General features: G+C 45.0%; 1 protein-coding gene across 2 annotated transcripts in view; it reads right to left on the bottom strand.

Annotated features, from left to right (window-relative positions):
- LOC138492113 (STE20-like serine/threonine-protein kinase) overlaps window positions 1–23,597 on the bottom strand; it is a 520,802-nt gene that overhangs the window by 160,366 nt on the left and 336,839 nt on the right. The window lies entirely within an intron of this gene.

Below are 23,597 nucleotides of genomic sequence, written 5' to 3'. Positions count from 1 at the left end.
TTTAGGGTGAAACACTGCAATAGGCACCTTAAATCATGGCATACAAGGAAATTAAGTCAGAGGCTATCTCCTTCTGAAAATATAACAGAATTTGGGAATAGTTAGTCACATGTCAGATACACTCGACTAAGTGTACCTCAGCATGTCAATAAATCTCCTGATTGCCCCTTAGTCAAAACCTCTGAAGAAGCCATACTCGCTGAGTCGAGTCCTGGCAGAGTTGAGACTCTAGTGCAACCTTTCCTTCACTCTCGGTCAGCAGTCTGCAACCTTTGGCTCTCCAGATGTTTTGGACTACTACTCCCATTAGCCCTAGCCAGAACAGTCAATAGTGATGGATTATGGGTGTTTTAGTCCAAAACATTTGGTGGTACTGGAAAGATGTGCCAGATATGGAGCCCAATCATGGTGCATAACAAGAGGGGAGTTGCGTATGCCACAGTGGGTACACCATTTGAGATCTTTGAGGACATAGCGCACAGAGTGGTTCACTGTGCTGCCACTTAATCCTCATAGGGCAGAAACAGAAAACCCTTTACCCCTTGAAGCCTGCATATATTTTTCAGCAGTGTGTTTAACAACACTGGAAAGGTAGTGCTGATAACATTACATCGGTTACCAGTCATTTGGTCGAATTTTTTATTTTTATTTTTTTTATGGGGGGTTCCCCCAATCCCCCTTTTTCTATATTAATTTTTTTTTTTTATAAAAAAAACTAAAAATATATATAAATAACTAAATAAAAGAATTCAACCATTTGTTTTCCGACCATTTGACTTTCGATCAAATGGTCATTCGATCTTTTATTTTCGACCATTTGACCGGACACCCATTACATGCTCGCTCTCCGCAGTACAACATATGCCCTGTTCTTAGACATTTCTAAACAATGGCAAAAGTAAATGATCATTCAAGAAATGCACAATTGTGATAGTATTTTACAACTACTTTCTGTGGGTAAACCAAAAAAAGGCTAATACGCTGTACATATCGATTTCTCATCTCCAACTACCATGAAAGTAGACATCCATCGTCCATTTCAACTATCTTGAAAGCGCCGCCCCTCACTTGTCACCAATAGCAATTAAATATATATATATTATTTATATATATATATATATATTTATTTGCATTCAAATTGAATTAACAATTCTAGCAATTAGATATGTCACATGAAGGTGAGCATGAATCAGAACACTAGTGATGTTGGGGATGGATTTTGTGAAGTGTATCTTACCAAACTAGTGAACAAGTGAATAAGCCAAGTGTGTCACAGCAGTATCCTGTACCACAACATGTAACTGCCAACAATGGGAATACATGTGCCAAACAGTGAGGAATAGGCAATGTGTGCATGCAAACTGTTAGCTGCAACATCCATGGGAACAGTGGGGCTCTTCCAGCATAGAGCAACCTGCCTTGTACTTCTGGGTTTTAGTCTCACATGCAAGACCACTCGGTGAATGGCTTAGCGATCAGCATGTTACCAATCTCAGTGCTATTTCTGTTTCTTGTTCTTCGTTGATTGGTTTCTAGGTCTGTTTGTATAGTGGTGCTCAAAAGCACCTATGCAAGAAATCCTCCAATGAGAATGATCCAGTGCTTTGCAGTCTCTTGGAGCTATTGGGCCTTCTGGCACTGGGGCTGACTTCTGGAAAAGTGATCACTCGCCTCCTGTCAATCTGGCGATTTCTGATTCACATCAAGTAGTCTTGGTCGATGGTGGCACTCCAGTCAGAAAGTCTGGTCTTCTCAGTTTTCAGACATCGCTGTCTGACTCTTGGCAGAGAGCTAATGGGAAGAAAATGTCATCGAAAAGAAGCATAACAAAAGAGGGGAGGAGCAAAACCATATGCAAATCAGGCTTGGTCTCGCCACAAGAGAGGCAGTCCAGCTGAACTGCTTGATCACATCCCTTCTGCTTGAGACCACAAGCAACCCCACATATGTTTCAGCCTCATTTGGCATCATCTGTGAGGTGTAGCTTGGGTCCTAGACCCAGCAGGCTCGGAACCCACATCTGTGTATACTGCTGTGCAGAAATTGTTTGGGAATTCAGAATAGTATTCGTGTCCCAAGTATGCGGCACCCGAGCACAAACTCCATGGTTTTATGCACTTTTACACAATTAACCTCATACAGAAAAGTGAGTATGATACATTTAGTCTGTTAAATTAATAATGGACTTCTTAACAGTACATCTGGGGGCATGGCTTTGCAGGATAATCTGTGCTTGATGTAATTCTGTTCATCCCACCCACATGACACGGACCACCTCCTCTCTGGGATCTTTCCATTGCATTTGGTGGTAGCAAAACTGTGGACTCAGCCATCACACGGTTATTATTCTTGTACTCAGGTGGCTAAACCCACTCTCATGATCTAATGCAGGGCATATCGGTAGGTAGATTGTGACTTATTTTATTTCATTTTCGCCAAGCCTCATGGGCCCCCATGCGCTTGTCAACCAATCTGTGTTTAATCCGCACCATCAGCCTGTAGCATGGTTGAAGGTCCAACGTCATTACCACATGGGCGGCTGCTGTTCTGCACTGTCCAAGGCTCATATATGTCCATGGGCCCCAAGTTAAATGCCATCAGCTTTTGCATTCTCTATCCAAGATTGAAAACTTTGAAACATGAGACCTATATGATCATCTTTGTAAGTAATTTTTTTTTATTATTTTGTTATAGCTGGTAAACCAGCCTTTCAAATGTTTAAGTTACAAAGCAAGGTAAAAACAGTTACATCAAATTAAAAAGAAAAACAATAGATACAACTCTTTAACAACATACATAAAAGCATATAAGATTAAAACGTTTCCATTCTACAATTTTGCAGTTTTACACTACTACAATTTTCCCAATTATCATTTGCTCTTTGGAACCAGTTGACCTATCATAAAAGCAGGTAGTACGGAATGGGTTCTAGAAACTGAACACTCCTGTGTTGAGCTCTGTGTGGTCGTAGTTTTTTCTCTGGTATATCTTTGCAAGGTCACATGTATGAAGGGGCAAACCCAATGTCCCCTGTTTAAATTTCGTACAAAAAGGTGCTGGTTACCTTGCAGTAAGTTATGATATATTCGACCCTTGTAAATAAAAAAGGATCACATCCAGGTTGCTGTGTCTTCACATGTGGTTTTTATTGTCCCAATTGTGGACATATGGTAAAAGGAAAGTGGTCAGCGACACGTGTTTCAACCCTAACGGGTCTTTATAAAGACTGGTATTTATACAATATTGGTCACAGAGGTCACATTTGTGTTTTCACAGGGTAATGTGTGGTGACGAGCGTGGCCAACGTGACAGTGGTGAGGAAGGTGACAATGTGAGAGTGATTTCAAAACACAATTTCCATTACGATTGGAGATTTAGGTTGTGTTGCTGACATAATGACAAAAGAATCGGATATACAGCATGGTGTGACAGTAATTTGCAGATTACATGAATGCAATGGTCAGAAGAGGAGAGAAGGGGTGGAGGGAGGAAAAACAAAAGGGAAAGCAAATGGGTTGTTTGTCCTTTACATGCAAGGAGTATTTTAGCAAAGTATGTGGTAATTGGATGGTAAACCCAAGGGAGGAGCTTACCCAAAGTAGTATATCGGGGGATGTTATCCCATGTTGTTCTGGCTGCCGGTTGGCAATATTCCTTATCAATCTTGCAGAATCATATGGTTATAAAGGGAATGTTTGTAAGTTCGGCAGACACCTAAAGGTGTCTCATAATTGATAAATTATAAAAAAAATAGTGAGCTGATTATTCTTATTCTGTCTGCGTCTGGTGGTTTGAAAGGGGTTGGAGCTGCTAATGAGGGAACCCGCCAGTGAGGAGCTAACGGGCCATCTTGGTAAGTGATTGTTAATATGGCTGATGCCATGTAAAGGTGTTCTAAACTGGGGAAGTAGGGGAGCCCAATACAGCTCGTGTGCAGGCGTGTTGGTAGGGTGGGCACCCTTATGGGAACACCAAAATTATCAAGCGTGTTGAGTGGGAGAGCCATAATTTGTCACTAATGTTTAATTGTGACACAAGAGTGTTTTCTTCTTGTAGCACTTTCTGTATGTGTAGCCCAAGTTAGTGGGTTGCCATGGGCCACTAATACTCTAGGTTGGTCCTGCCTAGTGGACGGCACATGAGGTGAGACTATGGGGCAATTTAAAGTGCGGTTGGTTGTGCGGAGGTGACCGCTTGGAGGGTACTGTCCGTTCCCATTTTCTGAAATACAAAGATGTCCACTAGATTGCAAGGTATACGGATTAAGCCATTACATGCGACCGTCTGTGGCTAGCGTTTAAAAACATGCTGTTCGTTCGTTTTGAAAACAAATTGCAGCTTGTGTCTACTAAAGTGCAAGATTTAACATTAATGCAAGAAGGGAACCAAGTGGTCCGTGCAGTGAAGGGGCTCCACAGAAAATGCCTTCAAATCCTCGAACACCCCCCCCAAGAAGACTTAAAACACAAATTTGTGAAACTCGAGAAACTTTCAACCAAAGAAATAAACAAATTCTGGGGAAAAAAACACAATGCAACAGTACTCGGACCAAAGAAAAACACCCAGAGGTCTTAGGATTCTGATCTTTACAGACTTCGAAGATGCTAAAGACGCCGATTTAGCAGACACATGGGAAAATAACCTGATACAAAGCACATGCCAGACTAGTCGTGTTAATAGACGAAGCCAAAAAAGAAATAGAAGATTATGAAGCACCAACAGCAACCAACGAAAAAAACTACAGAACAATGTACAACATCCTCAAAAAACCCCAGGTTGAGGTAAAAATGAGAAAACACCATATATTCTTCCGGAATGACAAAGACTACAGTGTTTACATTTCAAGCAAAATATGACACAGTCTCTAAATCCCGAGAAAGTACTCCTACAAACTCGCCAGTTAGCTCCGATCCAGAGAGCGAGCCTGAAGAAGGTGAAAACCAAGAACCTACAATTAACAAGCTCTCTTTTTTAGAACAAATCAAGCGTCACAGAAAAGCAAACAGAACCAAACCTATCCAAACAAAAACTGTTCTGTTTGCAGACCCACTGACAAATACACCAACTACATCAAACGAAGAAGAGGTGGAGGAACAAACAAAAGACTGAAGTGAACTAGAAGAAGAAATCGATCAGAGACTCAGAAGCAAGTGGGACAGGTGAACACCAAAACTTAGTGATGAACCTATCGGACAAACAACTTACCACAATAGAGACCCAAGTACTGAACAGAGGCCTCTCATTCTCACCGACAAGCCACAACAGCAAAGTTGATATCCACATAGACCTTTTCAAATTCACACGAAAACTAAAACTGAAAAAATATTTGCAACGAAAGTTACAACTTTCAAACCAACTACAAGAACTGAACCACCCAGCCTATTCACCATAGGAGACCTGAACAACATCCATACTTTGGCAACAATAGAAGAAAGTGATAACCTCAGCATTAAAATGTGCATGGCAGAATTAACTATTGAATATCTCCCCATGAAGATACTGGAACTCAAGAGAAAATCCAAGTTCACGCCACAATTATTTGTGGAAAACTTCATAGACACCTTTCAGGAAGCAGTTGCACTAGACCGTCACATACTGGAAGCCACAGAAATGACATTGCATAAGAGCAGACCCAATCTTAGCACATCCGAACACTAGTACTTCAGCAATTTCAGACAAATGAGAACATCATCATAAAAAAAGCTGATAAAGGTGGAAATATCATCATTATGAATACCAAAGACTACATCCAGATGGCAGAAACACACCTAAACCTCCCGGGGAACTATGACAAACTGAACAGCAATCCGCAGGCCAGTATTCAGGCCAAGCATAAATTGCTCTTTAAGAAATACCACCGCCAAGGGCTGCTTTCATGATGCCTACCCCGGAGCACCAGGCCAGGCCCAGCACCCCCGGGAGCAGGCATCATGCCCCCGGGTAAAAGCCCAGCGGCCCCTTATAGGGGCTCTTTGGACTCTGTCCTGGCGCCGTTGGCGCCAGGCTCATGTTGGACATCGGACCTGGCGCCATAGGCGCCAGGCTCATAAAGGAAGGTGTTTTGTGCACTTACCTGATGCAGACCATGCTGCAAGATTCAGGCCTCCCTGAGACCTGAAAGGGACTATTTTTTCATTGGGACTATTTTGCCACTCGGGCGTGGCCAGGGAAGGATACTTACCTGGAACTACTTTGGGGGCTATTTAAGCCACGCCCAGACAGTAGCTCACGCTTCGCGTTGTTCTGCATCCAAGCAACTGAACGCTCACCGTGTCTGCTCCTGCATCTGGTCTCCAGCCACGCCCGCCTCGGTCCTGGAACACCTGTAAGGAAAGAAGAGAAGAGAAAGGTGAAAACCAAGAATTTTATCAAACTTCTTACCTGCATCCGGAACCTTCACGCCAGCGTTCCTGAGAAAAGACTTTCATTTAAAAGCATTGCGTTGCTCGCTGCAGCGCCGCGCTTCAGTCACCCGTCCTCGGGAGTTCTTCTGGCTCCACCGCGACTGTCTGCACCGGTCGCCACATCTCTGCGCCTAGGGGAGAGAAGAAGAGACAAAAGGTGAGCAGAAGGAACATATGAGGAAAGCCTAATTTTCCGCCATAACACTTACCGGTCTTCTGTTGGTGGACCATTCCACATTTCGGGTCGGCGCCGCTTCGTTGGCAGGTACCGCACCCCGGGCCCTATGGGGAAAGGACAAAAGACATTAAGAGGGATCGCCCCCATCGCTAACTCACCTGAGTTTACCATCGGCAATTCAATCCCTCAACGCATCGCCTTCATTCTGCACCTGAAATAAAGGACAGATCACAGGTTAGGAAGACAACAGAAAAGGAGGCTCTACACTTGAACTTTTGTAATCTTCATACTTACGGCGTTCCGCTCGGAAAAGTCAAGTGGATTTTGCCAGCGCCATTCTGAAAACCAGTGAAGTAACTGGACAAACATGCGCCCCTGCACCAGGAGCAGGATGGAGAGTTCATCGTTTCCAACCATAAGGTGAGCTTCAACCGGGGATTTCGGAGGAAGTTAGAGAAGAACGAAGGGGGGAAGGGGTGAGCAAGCACACTATTCTGCAGACTATTAATCCCCTTTCTCATCTGCAGAAAGATATTCCTACGGGCCAGACAAGCAAGATTTGAGGGTCCTGTTCAGTCGGTGTTCCGAGTTCTGCGCATCACGCTCGAAGAGGCCACAGCAACCCAGACTAGACCAGCGCCTCCGTTGGAGTCAGGTGAGCGTTACACTACTTACAGACGACGAACTGGGTTACCTCCACACTAGTCACCCAGTAACACCCACCCTCCATCTCTTGCCCAAAATACACAAAAACATTGAGAGAATACCGGAAGGAAGACCAATTCTGAGCAACATTGGCGGCATCAATGAAACGCTTGGACATTACATCAACAACGTGATCCAGCCATTAGTTACATCTATACCGACATTTCTCAAGGACTCCATACACACCCTCAAAATCCTGTCCGAAATAAAATCGAAACCAGAATTCTTGGTAGCAATGCTAGATGTCAAAGCATTGTACACATTGATAGACCACAAACTTGCGTTACAGAGTGTCAAATTCCTACTCAGCAATGAATCAGCATCCTTTTACGAACAGGTCGAAATGGCTAAAGACTTTCTGGACTTCTCATTATCTAACAACATCTTTCTCTTCAATGGGGACTACTATTGGCAAACATGCGGAATCAGGATGGGAGCAAGCTACGCACCTGCACTGGCAAACTGCTTTATGCATAGCTATGAGAGCAAATTTTCCCTCAAAATGCCAGAATACAAAGAACATATCGGCATATGGTTCCGTTACATAGACGATATACTCCTGATATGGAACGGTACTCAGGACCACCTAGAGAAATATGTAGGACTTTTGAACTCCAACCAATTCGGGATCGAATTGACCAGCCACATTAGTAACAACACAATCAATTTCTTGGACCTAACAATCATGATTAAGGACAATCAGAATTCGACCAGAACTTTTCGCAAACCAACTGAGGTAAACTCAATTTTACACGTAATGAGTTGCCACAAAAAAACAGTGATCAACAATATCCCTAAAGGGGAATACATAAGGGCCAAGAGGAATTGCGACACGACAGAAACCTTTGAAGAAGAGTGCACACTGCTAGACAACCGCTTTGTACACCAAGGCTATAAAGCACAGAATGCCATTGATGCAAAAGCAAAAACACAAACCATGCCCAGAAACTCACTACTAACTCCAAAAGTGAGAACTAGGAACATCAAGGAAAATACCATCAGATTTGTAAACAGATACAACGCAGACAGCCATAAGATACAACAGATCCTGCAGAAAAACTGGTCACTCTTATTACTGGGTCAAGATATTAACCTCAAATTGAAAACCTATCCAAGTATTTCGTACAGTAGAGCACCAATGCTCCGTACCTTACTCAGCCCTCCCTACATGCCGGAACAGAAGACATCTGAAACTAACTGGCTCACCAAAAGGACCCCCATTGGTTTTACCAAATGTGGCACATGCTCGATGTGCAACTACGCAGAGAAAACAACAACGGACACATTTCGTGACTGCCAGGAATACAAAATATTGGATCATATTAACTGCAGATCCAAGTACGTAATATACGCTATCCGGTGCATATGCGCAAAGATTTACATTTGAAGCATGATCAGAGAAATACGTGTTAGAATAAGACAACAAATGAACAGTATTCACTCACAAGACCCTAAACTGCCATTGGCGAACCACTGGCAGAAACAACACCAGATGGATGAAAAATGACAGATCCGATTCATTGGACTGAGCACAATCAAATGCGGACCAAGAGGGGGAGACAGAGAACAGAGACTATGCCAGGGGGAAGCAAAACTCATTTGTCACTTCAGATGTACCAAAATTGGCTTAAATTCTGACCATGACTTTAATGTTTTGTTATAAAAATCATGCTCTTAAGTATCTTCCTCCCTTTCCCTCTGTCCTGGGATGCGTAATTTTACCCCACCCATCTTTCCTTATTTTCATCTATTGAGATTTCATATTTCCATGTCCTACCTTTTCTCAATTCCTCGCCTATGGTCTTTACCATTCATATCTAGTCTTACAGACACGTCCAGCCATGGTTGACTCATAATGGCCATTCCATACCACATAAGTGGTTGACCTTCTGGGATTTTTCATTCCCCGACTACTGGGGACTACTGCCCCTCCTCTTGCCTTTTGGCAACCATCCTACCTATTCTATCACGTTATGTAATTGACTACTTCTTCCTCAACAATACGCCCTTTCTGAGATGAGTGGGATTCCCATCTCCAATATCTGCACCTTACCTTGAAAAATTGTTCAATTGCCCTGGGGCGTTACTGAAGCCACCCCAATCCTGGTATAAAATTCCTCACCCACCCCCATACAAATCAAACTAGAAACACTTATCTCTTGAGCATGCGTATTGACGCCACACCCACAGTGTCTTCCTCTCGCACATGTGCACGCATCGACAGCATTCGTGGCACGCAGATGCTCAATTGAATCTGCACAGTCACGGCTACATTAACCAAGAGCCCTCGCCGAGCTCATGACATACAGATGAGCGAACCCGCACCAAAATCGGCAACAGGTAATTGACTGCACGGAACACTTGGTTGCCTTCTTGCATTAATGTTAAATCTTGCAGTTTAGTGGACACAAGCTGTAATTCGTTTTCAAAACGAACGAACATCAGGTTTTTAAACGCTAGTCACAGGCGGTCGCATGTAACGGCTTAATCTGTATACCTTTCAATCTAGTGGACATCTTTGTAGTTCGGAAATCGGGAACGGACAGTAACCTCCAAGCGGTCACCTCCGCAAAACCAACCGCACTTTAAATTGCCCCATAGGCTCACCTCGTATGCCGTCCACTAGGCAGGACTAACCTAGAGTATTAGCGCTAAAAAAATAAAACACTCTTGTGTCACAATTAAACATTAGTGACAAATTATGGCTCTCCCCCTCATCATGCTTGATGATTTCGGTATTCTCATAAGGGTGCCCACCCTACCAACATGCCTGCACACGGGCTGTATTGGGCTCCCAACCTCCCCAGTATAGAACACTTTTACACGCCATCAGCCATATTAACAATCACTTACCAAGATGTCCCGTTAGCTCCTCACTGGTAGGTTCCCTCATTACCAGCTCCAACCCCTTTCAAACCACCAGACCCAGACAGAATAAGAATAATCAGCTCACTAAGTTTTATAATTTATCAACTATGAGACACTTTTAGGTGTCTGCCGAACTCACAAACCTTCCCTTTATAAGCTTAGAGTTTCTACAAGATTGATAAGGAATATTGCCAAACGGCAGCCAGACAAATATGGGATAACATCCCCAAATATACTACTTTTGGTAAGCTCCTCCCTTGGGTTTACCATCCAATTACCACATATCTTGCCAAAATACTCCTTGCCTGTAAAGGACAAACAACTAATTTGCTTTCCCTTTTGTTTTTCCTCCCTCCTCCCTCCACCCCTTCTCTCCTCTTCTGACCATTGCATTCATGTAATCTGCAAATTACTGTCACACCATGCTGTATATCTGATTCTATTGTCATTATGTCACCAACACAACCTAAATCTCATATCGTTATGGAAATTATGTTTTGAAATCACTCTCACATTGTCACCTTCCTCACCACTATGTCACGTTGGCCACGCTCGTCTCCACACATTACCCTGTGAAAACACAAATGTGACCTCTTTGACCAACATTGTATAAATACCAGCCTTGATAAAGACCTGTTAGGGTTGAAACACGTGTTGGCTTACCACTTTCCTTTTACCATATGTCCACAATTGGGACAATAAAAACCACATGTGAAGACACAGCAACCTGCGTGTGATCCTTTTTTATTTACAAGGGCCAAATATGTCATAATTTACTGCAAGGTAACCAGGACCTTTCTATCATATAATCAATTTTCATTAATCACAATTTTGCAAACTTCGGGCAGATTAAGGGCTTGCATAAAATTCGCCATTCCTAAATGCAATCCAGTCTTATGGCGATCAAACAAAACTCTCCATAAAACTTCTGTATCAACAGTTTTAAATTATTTAAATACATGATGAAAATACCTGATTCTCATGGTAATCAGGGCTGAACACTCAACAACCAGATGTTTTATCGTCTCTCGGAGGATTTTATGGTAAAATCTGCAGTCATTACACTGTACGATTTTACATGTATATAAAATGTATATAAAGCACAGTTTGCAGACCATAGGTTCAGCCTTAGCCTCATAAACAGGTTACGCCATTTGGAATCAGGGAATCTTAACAGGTAGGGCTCAGGGGTATTTTATTTTTTTATCCCAAAAGTCTGCACCCTGAATAGATATAATTTACAGCACTTTTCTCTGGTTGTGATCCAATCGCTCAGCCAGAGCTTATTTTTGGCCCTAACCGGATCGGCTATCAAGAGGCTCTCTGGAATCCCCTCTGAATCCATAATAGTCTGTATTTTACATCTCCATAACTGCATTTTTGTATGCTTAGTTGTCAGTGCATACTTTGATAAAATGTTCAAAAGGCAGTTTGGGGTAATGGACATTAAATATTTCCTGTATATGGTTAGAGGTTTCCAATAAAGGGCATACAGAGAGATCATTCCTAGCTTGTGCGTATCGCACAGATGGGAAGCGTATGCGGCAAGCCAAAACTGATCTCCAAAAGGAGCCCTCCATTCTTTGCCAAACCAGTTCTGGCTGCCATTGCCTGGTTTCGGCCCCTTAGGTTAAAATAGGAGCAGCTTTTGGCTTAAAAAAGATCATAGCCGGGGCAAAATAGAATTTACCATACTTCGCCTGTATAATACAGGCTTGGGAAATACATGTTTTTAACTTGTGAAACAAGGCAGAGTGATACGATTTATCATTTTTATCAAAACTAACAACCTCAATCTTATTATTTTGTAGAGTCCAAGGCAGTATCTTAATAGGCCTCCTCTGGTTTGCAGTGATCTCCATGATTTTACATTTTGACTGGTTGATCCTCACCCCATTCACCTCCACATAACCACCCAGCTGCGATAGCAGGGCACGCAATACCCTGGGAGTTCTAGCCAACAACGCAAGGTCGTTGGCATAGAAAAACCAGGGGATCGCTCACTTCCCCAGGTTTGGTACATCTGAGACAATTCCCACAAAGTCACTAGGCATGTTGCCACAAAAAAAATGAACAGGGTACAAGCCAACAAACACCCTTGCTTTAAGCTCCTAAAAGTTTCAATTGGCTCCGATAGATTGCCATCCAAAGACAGCCTCACCTGAATGGTAGTTTGTGTGTGCAACTCTTTAATCCAATAGACCAGATTTTCAGGGCAGGCGGTTTCCCTCAGTTTATCAATCAATAGCTCTCTACTAACGGCATCGAAAGCCGCTTGGAAGTCAATAGAAGCCATATAAAATGGCTTTTTTTAGATTTCACCTGTTGTTTTATTGCTTCCAAGGTATGCAAATTTATAGCTGTTCCCAGACCAGGCATAAAGGCGGTCTGGTTGGGATCCCGCAGCTTGTTGGTATCAAGCCAATGATTGATATGCCTAAGGATCAACCTTTCAACAAAAAAAAATCCTAGGATATCCAGCAATGTAATCGAACAATAATTCCCAGGGTTTAGACGATCCCCCTTTTTGTAAAATCAGTAACACGATAGATTTCCTCCAAGATGGGGGCAAACGTCTTGTCCTAGCTGTCTGTCCAAAAGATAACTAGGAGTATATTAGCCCAGGCTAATGGATGCTGCTTAATTATGAAATTCGATAAGCCATAAGGACCAGGGGCCCGAGAGGTACTGAGTTTCGAGATGTAATATACAATATCCTCCAAGTTAAAGTCTAGGTTAGTCGCACATATAGCTTCTGGTGTTGCCAAGATGCCTACCAAGTGGGTTGCTGCATAGAGTGACTTGTAGAATGCGGCCCAGATTTACTCCTGGACTGCATTTATCTCTCTGTAGCATCAGGGCTCTCCTAGCCTTTAGCCAGTTCTTATAACGACACTTAAGTGATCTTAGGTTGCCCAGAATATTTGTACTAGGGGATAGGCACATTTTTCTTTTTGTCCGCCCGATAGGTGGCCTTCCTTTCCGCCACCTCAAAATCGTAGACATGAAGTCTACTTTTCACAATATTACCATGTACACGTTTCGGGGTAGCAAAAATCTTCATAACCTCTACATAAGAAGTGGGAGATCGCACATCAGTGCGACAAGGACACGTAGCTGGGATAGCCAATCTTTAATTTAAATCCTCTAATAGGGTGGGCGTCCAATTAACTCGATTGCCAGCACTATTAAGAACCAGGCCAGTAATTAAAGAATGATGACGTTTTTCTTAGGGTTGGACCATGTGCACGAAACAGCCAATATATCGTGGTCACTGACAGTTTGCCCCTTAATCTGGAAATTACTGGTAAGACTAAAAAGTCAGCCGTCAGTAAAAACATAATCGATCAAGGCTGTTTGCAACCCTCTATGCCAGGTGTTAACCGGTGGAGTGTCTCCTGGGACAGAACCATTAACTGTTGTTCTTTCATTAGTAAATTCCAGCGTACAGCTACTGGAGAAAGCTGCTTTAATGGATGTTCAATGCACCTAATATTTAGGTCCCTGGCCAATATTGTATGTTTACAGGTAGTGTCCAGGGCTATTAAATCAAAAAGGGTTTCCAGATCTTTGATAAACTCATTATCTGCAATATCGGCATGGTTCCAATAAGCATTTATTAGCACCAAAGAATGATCATGGCACTTGATTTAAACATGCTGTTAGTATGGCCAATGCAGATGACCGATGAACAGCATCACAACGGACATGCGTCCATTAGTGCGTACAAAGGAATCACATTAAGCCAATATACAGAATTTCACTCGTACACTACCACAGAAGTACAGCATGCCAGCATGGGGACATCAAGCGTGGAATGACAGATCATCAAGAGTCTGGCTTCAACGGTGACAGGATCAAAGCATGCGATTAACTACACATCACCAAATCAACCTCAATGTCCAGTTATGTGATTGTACTTGACAATTGTACTCCACCCCAAACACCACCTCCCCCCACAACTCCCCCAAACACCCTCTCCCACCTCCCCCCACAACTCCCCCAAACACCCTCTCCCACCTCCCCCCACAACTCCTCCAAACATGGCGTGCACGTCAGTGCAGCATTAGTGTGCAAGAGTCACCAATGACAGGCTGCCCCTACTGCCTACGTCCTCTGCCACAATTGGGTGGTTGCAAGTCTGGCCGACGCAAGGTCCACGCGGTCCTGTGCAGGGGGCTGGTCTGCCTGGAGCTGGCAGAGGAGTAGGTGCTTGGTTGCTCCAGTCCCTGTGCGGGACACTGGCTCTCCATTGCATCCGCAATGCGGCTGAGGACCTGCCTCACAGCTGCCAACTCATCGCAAATGCATGTTGTACTTGTTTCAATAGCGATTTTTATGTCCTTAGCATATTCCCAACACTCCTCCCTCGCCAGGGCACCCTCGCTCACGTGCTGTCCAGCCAGCGTAGTGAGCTCCTCCTGGCGCTGTTGGATGCGACTGATTCCCTGGTCTCTATCCCTGCCTTTGGTTGGTCTTGGCGCAGCTTGTGGCATGAGTCCGCCATCAGGTGATCTGTCCATGGGACTCCATCACCCTGCCAATGATCCACCATCAGACAGTTCATGGCCGCTGGCACTGGATGTGGGGCGTGGGCTGTGGTGGGCTGACAGCTGCGGCCTGGGTGTGCGCTGTCCTACGTGGGCTGTGGTGGGCTGACAGCTGCGGCCTGGGTGTGCGCTGTCCTATGGGTGTATGACATGGTTCCTCTACATCCGACTGTGGTGCCGTGGCAGCTGCTTCTCCAACCGAGCTGTTGGCAGCGGACAGTGAGCCTTCTGCCACTGGCTCCTGTGTGGTGGGACTGGCTAGTGTGGGTGCCATTACCTTGTCGGTCGCCCTTTCACGCTTTGGTGACGTATCGACATGAGTGGCTTTGGGCTCTGCGACGTTTCAGGTCTGCCAGTGCCCCTTGATGTGCTGGGCCTGGTGCCACCTTCCATGCGCCTGGCCTTTTTAATCGGTGTTGGGGCCTGCGCTGCGGAGTCATGGTTCTCACTGTCAGATTGTGAGCCTGTGGGGGACCAAGAGAGGGACAGCATCGGTGATGGTTCAACGTGCATCATGCATACGTTGTAATCGCTGCAGTTCTGTGCATTTGGACTTTGAGTTGTGACATACAGGTTGCTTGCCATATGGGTCGGTCACACAGGCATACGTCTGGGTGACACATGTATATGGGGATGTGATGGGGATGTGCACAGCATATGGGCAGGGTTGTGTTCATGTGTGTGTGATGCACCATGCATTGGCTGATTTCAGTGTCACATTTGGGGGACAAAGTCATGCTTTTGTGTGGACACTCACCTCCATCTGCCGATAACTGCAAACCGCGCTCCATTTTCCCCACTCCCTCGATTGTCTCTATGCCAATGGTGCTGGCACATGTCTTCTCCCAGTGTGTCATGTTGATGGGGGAGCCTCCTCCGCCGCCTGTCCCCATGCCCTGGCTCCTATTGGCTGCAAGTATGCTCCGGACACGGAGGCGCAGGTCATCCCAGCGCTTGCGCACGTCCTTTACAGTGTGGGGGGTGGAGCCCACCACAATGACTCTGCGTGCCACCTCCTCCCAGATGTCCTTTTTTTATCTGGGCGGGATACCGCATGTCTTGCGCAAACACAACCAACGCATTTGCTGCTAGTGTGTCAGCAAGCATAGTTAGTTCCTCATTTGAGAAACGTTCCTTGCGCTGGTGCGCAGCACCTTGCTTCAGGGCCTTGGGCATTCTGATGTGGTGTTGGATGAAGTTGGGGCTGCTGTAGTGGTGAAGCAAGTCCTGGGGGCTTAGGATGGCATTGGTTTGTGTTTTTAAAGGTGGCCGCCATGCACTTTCCCGTTCCTGTGCGATGACGCTACTTCCGGTTCCGCTTATTTACGGTCACCGCTAATAGCGGTCACCACTATTAACGGTGGCCGCTTTTAACAGTGACGGCTAATGACAGATCCATGGATGCGGTAGTGCTATCAGCGCTTTCTTTGCTGCCGGTAAGGGCGCTTTTGGGGTCTTTAGCTGCATAGCGGTAATGTCCTTACCGGCATGGCGCAAAGCTCGTGCCTGCGTACTCGTAATGGCACGCAATTAGCGGGCTGGTTACTACACAGACACGTTAATTGCTCCATGCCGGTAAGGGCCATTACTTACCGCCTACCGCGTAATGAGGCCCAATGTTTCATATAACCGCGGAAGCGAGAAAAGGGCTGTATTCATGGGGCCTCATTACGAGGTCGGCGGTAAGGGGTTAACGGCAACGGTTAAGGGTGCAGTTGCCGTTAACCGCCTTACCAACTCATTACGAGGTCCCTTAGCGGGTCCCGCTAAGGGACCAAGGAGCTAATAACGGCCCGCTGTTAGCGGGCCGTTATTAGCTCCTTCCCCATTCCCATTGAGCCCTATGGGGGCTCGAATGGGAATGGGGAATGGTTCTCAGAATGGGGACTTACCGGGTCCTCCAAGGTTGGAATGACCCGGTAAGTACCCATTCCGAGAACCCGGACCCGGTATGCGGTAAGGGGGCACCTCCTCCCTCGTAATGAGGCCCATGGTCTGTAATAAGTATCTAGTCCCAGTGTGTATACCTACCCACCTGACGGGGCAATAGCTACCTGAGCAGCCATTTGCCTCCTTGGGGTCGGTTGGGTATAGGACAGAGAGTAGGCAGAAGAATTCATAGCCGTAGGAGAGAACATTACTGTTGATTGGGATAAATCCTTAACCAGCTGATTAACTACATTTTCTTTAGGGGGCACAATCCAAGAAACATCTGGGTTTAACAGCCTAACACTAGGCAGGGTTTTGCTAATCACCCCTTCATTACTGTAAGGATCTAAAGCCTCGTTTGGCTGAAAACCTGCGCACCCTTGAGCATTAGTATCAATATTTGTGCATCCCGCCCTGTGAACCTGAGTGCCAAAAACTACCTTATCGCCTCCACAGCTAGGTACAGAAATTGGCTGGAGAGGCACCAGTAGTAGGGCCCCAGCCTGAATGAGCGAATCAATAGGAGTGTCAGTTAAATCTACGATAGCAGGGTTAACACTAATTGCTTCTTGCAGAACCAGTTCCACTACGGGATTCACAGCAGTTTGTTGTAAGTCACAAGGTGCTTTCCCTTTCAGCTCATCAGCACACAATGGCCTCATTACACGGAAGGCGGTAAGGGTTAACGGTCACCGGTAAGGTTACCGGTGACCGTTAACCCTTACCGCCTTACTACGAGGTCCCTTTGCGGGACCCGACCTTAACGCCTGGTGTAGACCAGCCGTTAAAGTTGGGACCCGCACAGGGACCTTGGTGCTAATTACGGTACCGCAATTTGCGGTAATGTAATTAGCTCCTTGCCCATTCCCATTATGCCCTATGGGGCAAAAATGGGAATGGGGAAGGGCCATGGAGAAACGGGGAATTACGGCCCGCCAACCTTGGAATGGGGTGGTAATTCCCCTTTGCTCCATGGTGGTACCGGTATGGTACCGGCAGCACCATGGTTTGATTTACCGCCTCCCGTGTAATGCGGTCCGATGTCCTCATATCTGAGAGCGGTGATGAAGGAGGGTGCAAAGCAGCCTTACTTCTGCGAGAAAGATGAATTACACGTGAGGTTGATTTGGGCGTTTGCAAGGCAGCGGCTGTATGCATTGCCGTTTCAGTTACGGCCGGCATGTTTGTTGTCAAGCGATAGGACATTTGCCCAGAAAAACAATATAAATCCAGACCGTAGTAGTTTAAACAGCATAGAAATCACGGCCGTTTAAAAAAAAAAAATGTACATAAAATTAGGAGCGTCGCACTCAAAAGTAAAATTACCACAATATAGAAAGCAAGTCAGCTAACAGTACAAAAACGTGGAAAGAATAAGAATTAAAGCTCCAAAATAAACAATTAAACAACACGTAAACTAAAATAAAAAAAACAACTTTATAAAATAACACTCACTTTCCCCGGCCCCCTGCCAGCTGACAGCCGACAGGCACTTACAAAAGCACTTGCCAAATGCCCGCGTGCAAAATGCGTGCGCCCGTTGTTGAAATATAATTCTGGGCAAGTAGGAGGGGCTTGAGGGTCGTCTCCACTAAAACATGAAAAAAGTAAATGAAACAGGGTAAATATGTACTTCTTTAGGCAGTTATAGGTATAATATTAGTCTCTAATAGTCTTTGTCAAACAATCCATACCAAATAGGTATTTTTCCAGACTTTAAAAAAGGGATAAACAGCACTCCAGTTCCGGCAGTCTCCAGTAGCCTCCAACAGCCGACAGGCGCTTCCAAAAGCACTTGCCAAAATGCGCGCGCCGGTGTTGAAATAGAATTCTGGGCAAGTAGGAGGGGCTTGGGGGTCGTCTCCATACATAGGTATTTTTCCAGACTTGAAAAACGGGATAAACATCACTCCATTTCCGACAGTCTCCAGTAGCCTCCAAAAGCCGACAGGCACTTACAAAAGCACTTGCCATTCTAATTCGCTTTGCTGTAGGGATGTCCATTGTTATTCCAAACCTTTTTGATAACAGCAACAGTGGCCTCATGTTAGCAGTCTTTTTCGCTTTTCCACACATTTTGCTTAATTCTAGGAATGTTCACAGCTCCTCCTTAGCGGAAGGCATGGGTGCATCTGTAAAACCCTTCAACAGCATTGATCCCGTGTGAGATTATAGCATACCCCACATATTTCACAGCATCCATCCTAAAGACACACTTTTTGTGTTTCTACCCAACGCTGGCTTCTTCTTTGCTCAGCTTGTTTAGCTTGGAGTTTTTGTCATTAATTAGTATGTCGTCTTGAAAATATGAGGCATTTTGTCCCTTGCCCATGAGGCCATCATCCCTTGAAATACAAATGCTGTAATGGACAAGCCAAATAGTATCTGAGTAAATACAAATGTGCCATGAGCTCCTGAAGACCATGTAAATGGCAGTGGTGTGTGGTATAAATCAAGGTAACATAACATACTGAGTGCTGAATGCTGTTAGTGATTTTGATACCTAGTGTAATTTGATCTGATGACATACAATAGCCATGTCAAATTTTGAGAACACTTTAGCATCCTTTTAACAGCAATATCAGTTCTTTGATACTGAGTGACAGGTAAGTGTCTGTTTTATTTATTTGTTGCTTAATCTGGGGATATATCATGAGACTATTGTTGCAGATGCCATAACATCCTCATTTGGTTTCACTTCACTAAAAGTAAAAAGCATTTCTCTGTCAATAAACCATGCTGTCTTGGTTTTAATAATCTTCAGTATTGCATGAGCGCAGTCAATTGGTAAATGAGTAGTGTAATCCTCTTTCAGGGCAAAGTTGACAAGCAGTCTTATTAAGTGGCTTTGGATGTTTATCCATCAGAATTTTGGGATGTTGACTTGAGTTTAAAAACACCTAATTTTGGTCAGAGAGTTTGCGACATAAATAGATTGCTTAAAAATGCAAGTTTCATGAGGTGCTGCACACAAATACTTGAAGCTATCAATATCTGGTACCTTTGCTGTGATCAATCCCCAAATTAATGAGTTCATCTGTACAATCACACATTTAACATATTATGTGTTAGATGGGGTAGGTCAATGCGGTATTATTTAAACATGTAGTCAAACATAAATTCAGAACATTCTAATGTGTTAGGATGACATGCTTTTTATTAACACACCATATCCATTTCTTCCTACAAGTGTGGGTTCACAAAATCTTATATTTCTGCCATCACAAATCTTATCTACCTATTTAAAACCAAATATCATTGATGAATCTCTTCCAATGCAGCATGTTATTAGAAAAATGATGACCTTTAAAAATGAATTTCTCTTCCAACTCTGCATGTAAATGTTGACAAATGTCAGGGCAAATGCTCTCCAGATTGCAGTTTCTTTGGTATGACATAATTCTATCTTCAGCAATGCAACAATTAACTCGGTTTGCACCTGGTGTAGGACCTGTCCCTTGTTCTTAATATTGTGAATCTCATTACGGGTCTCATTTTGAGAAGCTTTTAACACTGTTGTATTCCTTTCCTTTGACTAGTCTGGTAATGTCTCTTGTGTTTATTAGGAAAGATCCTGACATGCTTGCTAATGGCTGACGAAATGATTTAATATATTTTCTAATTCGCTCTAAATATTATCCACAAAATTAAAAAAATTGGCGTCCTGTTTGTTGCAGCTGATCTTTGTAAATCTTTGGTACTACATAGAAAACAGGGTTGCAAGAGCCATTAGGTGTTAAATACTCTTGACTTACAAAACAACTTCCATGCCCTGGTTACACACATTCAGTTTCTGAACCATTAGCACTGCAGTATGAGCAGTGGCTATTTTATAGTAGTGGGAGTTGTTTTATGTGAGGCCTGGATTACTGATTTATTGTGCTTGGTATCTAGGACCACAATTCCCCTGTCTTTATAGCAGGTTTGGTGGTAGTAAACTGTTGGTTAAGGATACTTGAGACCTATGGTATCTTGTTTTGTTACCTTAATTAGTACATACGGCTGTGTTCGAAGCACCTGAGTGAGACCATGCAGGACTATTCTCCTGAAAGCTAGTAGTTCTGGGGACATGTCCAGCTGCGAGGGGAAAAACTCGACATCTGGCTTCTTTGTGCAGTAACAATAATACATGCAGTATTCCTGAAGATCTTATGTTCTACTACTCCACACTATCATGGTCTTTAGCACATTTGTGTGCAGCTAATTGCCTCCACACAAATAGGTTACTGGATGCGGCGCTAGCCATATGGTATTACCAAATTTGCCCAATGGAGATTAATGGGACTCCAAAATGGGAATAACGAAAGGTCCCACATGAGTCTAAGGGCCTCATTACACGGAAGGCGGTGATCCAGGGTGCTATTAGCACCCTGGACCATGCCGGTAAATTACCGCCACCGCCTTGGCGGTAAAGGGATTTACCGCCCCATTCCAAGGTCGGTGGGGCGGTAAATCCCCCTTCCGCCATTGCCCTTCCCCATTCCCATTTCTGCCCCATAGGGCTCTATGGGAATGGGGAAGGCGCTAATTACGGCACCGCAATTTTGCGGTTCTGTAATTAGCTCCGAGGTCCCTTAGCGGGTTGGTTTTTAACACCTGCAAAAAGCAGGCGTTAAAGCACCAACCCGCTAAGGGACCTCGTAGTACGGCGGTAAGGGTTAACGGTCACCGTTGCCATTAACGGTGACCGTTAACCCTTACCGCCTACCGTGTAATGAGGCCCTAAATCATGCAGATCCTACCCATTAAAAAATCCTTACCACCAAACCATCATGTACCACAACCCAATCGACCCCCTCACAATCACTCTGCGACTCACTCTCTCTCCACTTCTACACTACTGCTCTCGAAAGAACACATTGGGCCTCATTACACGGATGGCGGAGAACCATGGCGCTATTAGCGCCATGGTTCATGCCGGTAAATTACCAGCACCGCCTTGGCGGAAAGGGGAATTGCCGCCCCATTCCAAGGTTGGCGGGGCAGTAATTCCCCCTTCCACCATTGCATTCCCCATTCCCATTTTTGCCCCATAGGGCTCAATGGGAATGGGGAAGGCGCTAATTACGATACCGCAAATTGCGGTACCGTAATTAGCTCCCTGGGTCCCTTTGCGGGTTGGTTTTTAACGCCTGCAAAAAGCAGGCGTTAAATCCCCCAACCCGCAAAGGGACCTCGTAGTAAGGCGGTAAGGATTTACCGGTACCAGTATTTTACCAGTACCAGTATTTTACCGGTACAGGTAAATCCTTACCGCCATCCGTGTAATGAGGCCCATTCTCTAATCAACAAACTGGCCCTCTTGCACCCACCACACAATCAACCCACTCTACCTCCCATCCCACCGCCTGCAACCGCTACCCACCCGACCTTCGACTCTTTCACTCCACTATCATCTGACCAATTTCTCAAACCTCTCTCCACCCGCAAACCATCTGGCTCCCCGCTAGACCCCTGCCCAGCCACAACTCTCAAAGAAATATTCACATCTACCTGCGCAGGAGAACACGCAAAAACCATCATAAATGACACCCTCTACTCTAGAATTTTTCCTGATGCGTTCAAAACCGCTCATGTCAAGCCTCTTCTAAAAAACCCTTCCCTCGACCCCAAAAACTACAGCCCCATCTCAAACACCAGGTTCCTTGCTAAACTCATTGACCGAACTGCCTACTCCAAACTAAATGCCTTTGTCGAAGCCAACAATCTCCTAGACCCCGCTCAATCAGGTTTCAGACCCCAACACGGAACCAAAACTACCCTAACCTCAATCTGGGATGACCTTAAAAACACTGCAGATTCTGCGGGATGCGCTGCACTAATCCTTCTTGACCAATCCGCCGCCTTTGACACAATCAACCACTCAATCCTCCTCGACCGCCTCCACTCCCTAGGAATCAGTGGAAACGCTCTCAAATGGATAGCATCGTTCTTCAACAATAGGAACCAAATAACCCTACTCTCCTCCTATGCTTCCCCCGCCCGATCAGTCAATACCAGAGTTCCACAAGGAGCGTGCCTATCAGCCCTCCTGTTCAACCTCTATATGTCCACCCACCCACGAATAATCCGTTTGCACAATATCCTGTGCTACAACTACGCTGACACCCAACTAATCCTAAAACTCCTTGATTCAAAATCCAACTGCAAACCTAACCCCGCTGCCTGCCGCCTTGCCATTGATCACTGGATGACCACAAACCACCTCCTGTTAAACCCCTTCAAAACTGAAATCATGGTATGCGGCAACACTGAACTTCTTCCGCACCTCCTATCCTGGCCATCTGCCATGGGCAATTCCCCGACAACCTCAACCTCAGTAAAAAAAACCTTGGAGGCACTCTCAACTCTGACCTAGCCCTCTCGCACCAAGTCAACAGCGTCTCTAAGTCCTGCCACTACCACCTCAAAATCCTTAGGCACATTTTTCCATACCTCTCCTTTCCCAACAGACTCTCCGCGGTCCAATCAATTGTAGTGTCAAGACTGGACTATGCTAACCCCCTCTAACTTGGAGTCCATGCGTACCACATGACTAAACTACAAAGAGCACAAAATGCTGCAGCCAAACTGCTACTAGCACTTGGCCCAAGAGATCACACCTCCCCAGCTCTCAAAACTCTGCACTTCCGGTTGCCGGAAGGGTGACTTTCAAAACCTTATGCATCTGTCACCGAACAATGCATAATACCAGACCTCAATATCTTCAGGACAAACTAAAACCCTACCATCCACCACGCACTCTAAAATCAAGCTCTGCCCGCCTCCTAGTGATACCAAAAACCAACTCAGTGAAGTTAGGTGGATCATCCTTCTCAGCCCTGGCCCCCACTCTGTGGAACTCACTTCCACCCCACAGCCAACTCACCGAAGACCTCATGTCTTTCTGCAAATTACTGAAAATGTGGCTCTTCCCCTAAAAACGGACTCTTAAACACAAACAGTACGTGGCTCTTCCCCTAA

This window comes from Ambystoma mexicanum, chromosome 10 (assembly GCF_040938575.1).
Source record: "Ambystoma mexicanum isolate Mex_15411 chromosome 10, UKY_AmexF1_1, whole genome shotgun sequence".
Taxonomy (NCBI): domain Eukaryota; kingdom Metazoa; phylum Chordata; class Amphibia; order Caudata; family Ambystomatidae; genus Ambystoma; species Ambystoma mexicanum.
Note: the sequence above shows the minus strand (reverse complement) of the source record. Positions and strands in the feature narration are given on the sequence as shown.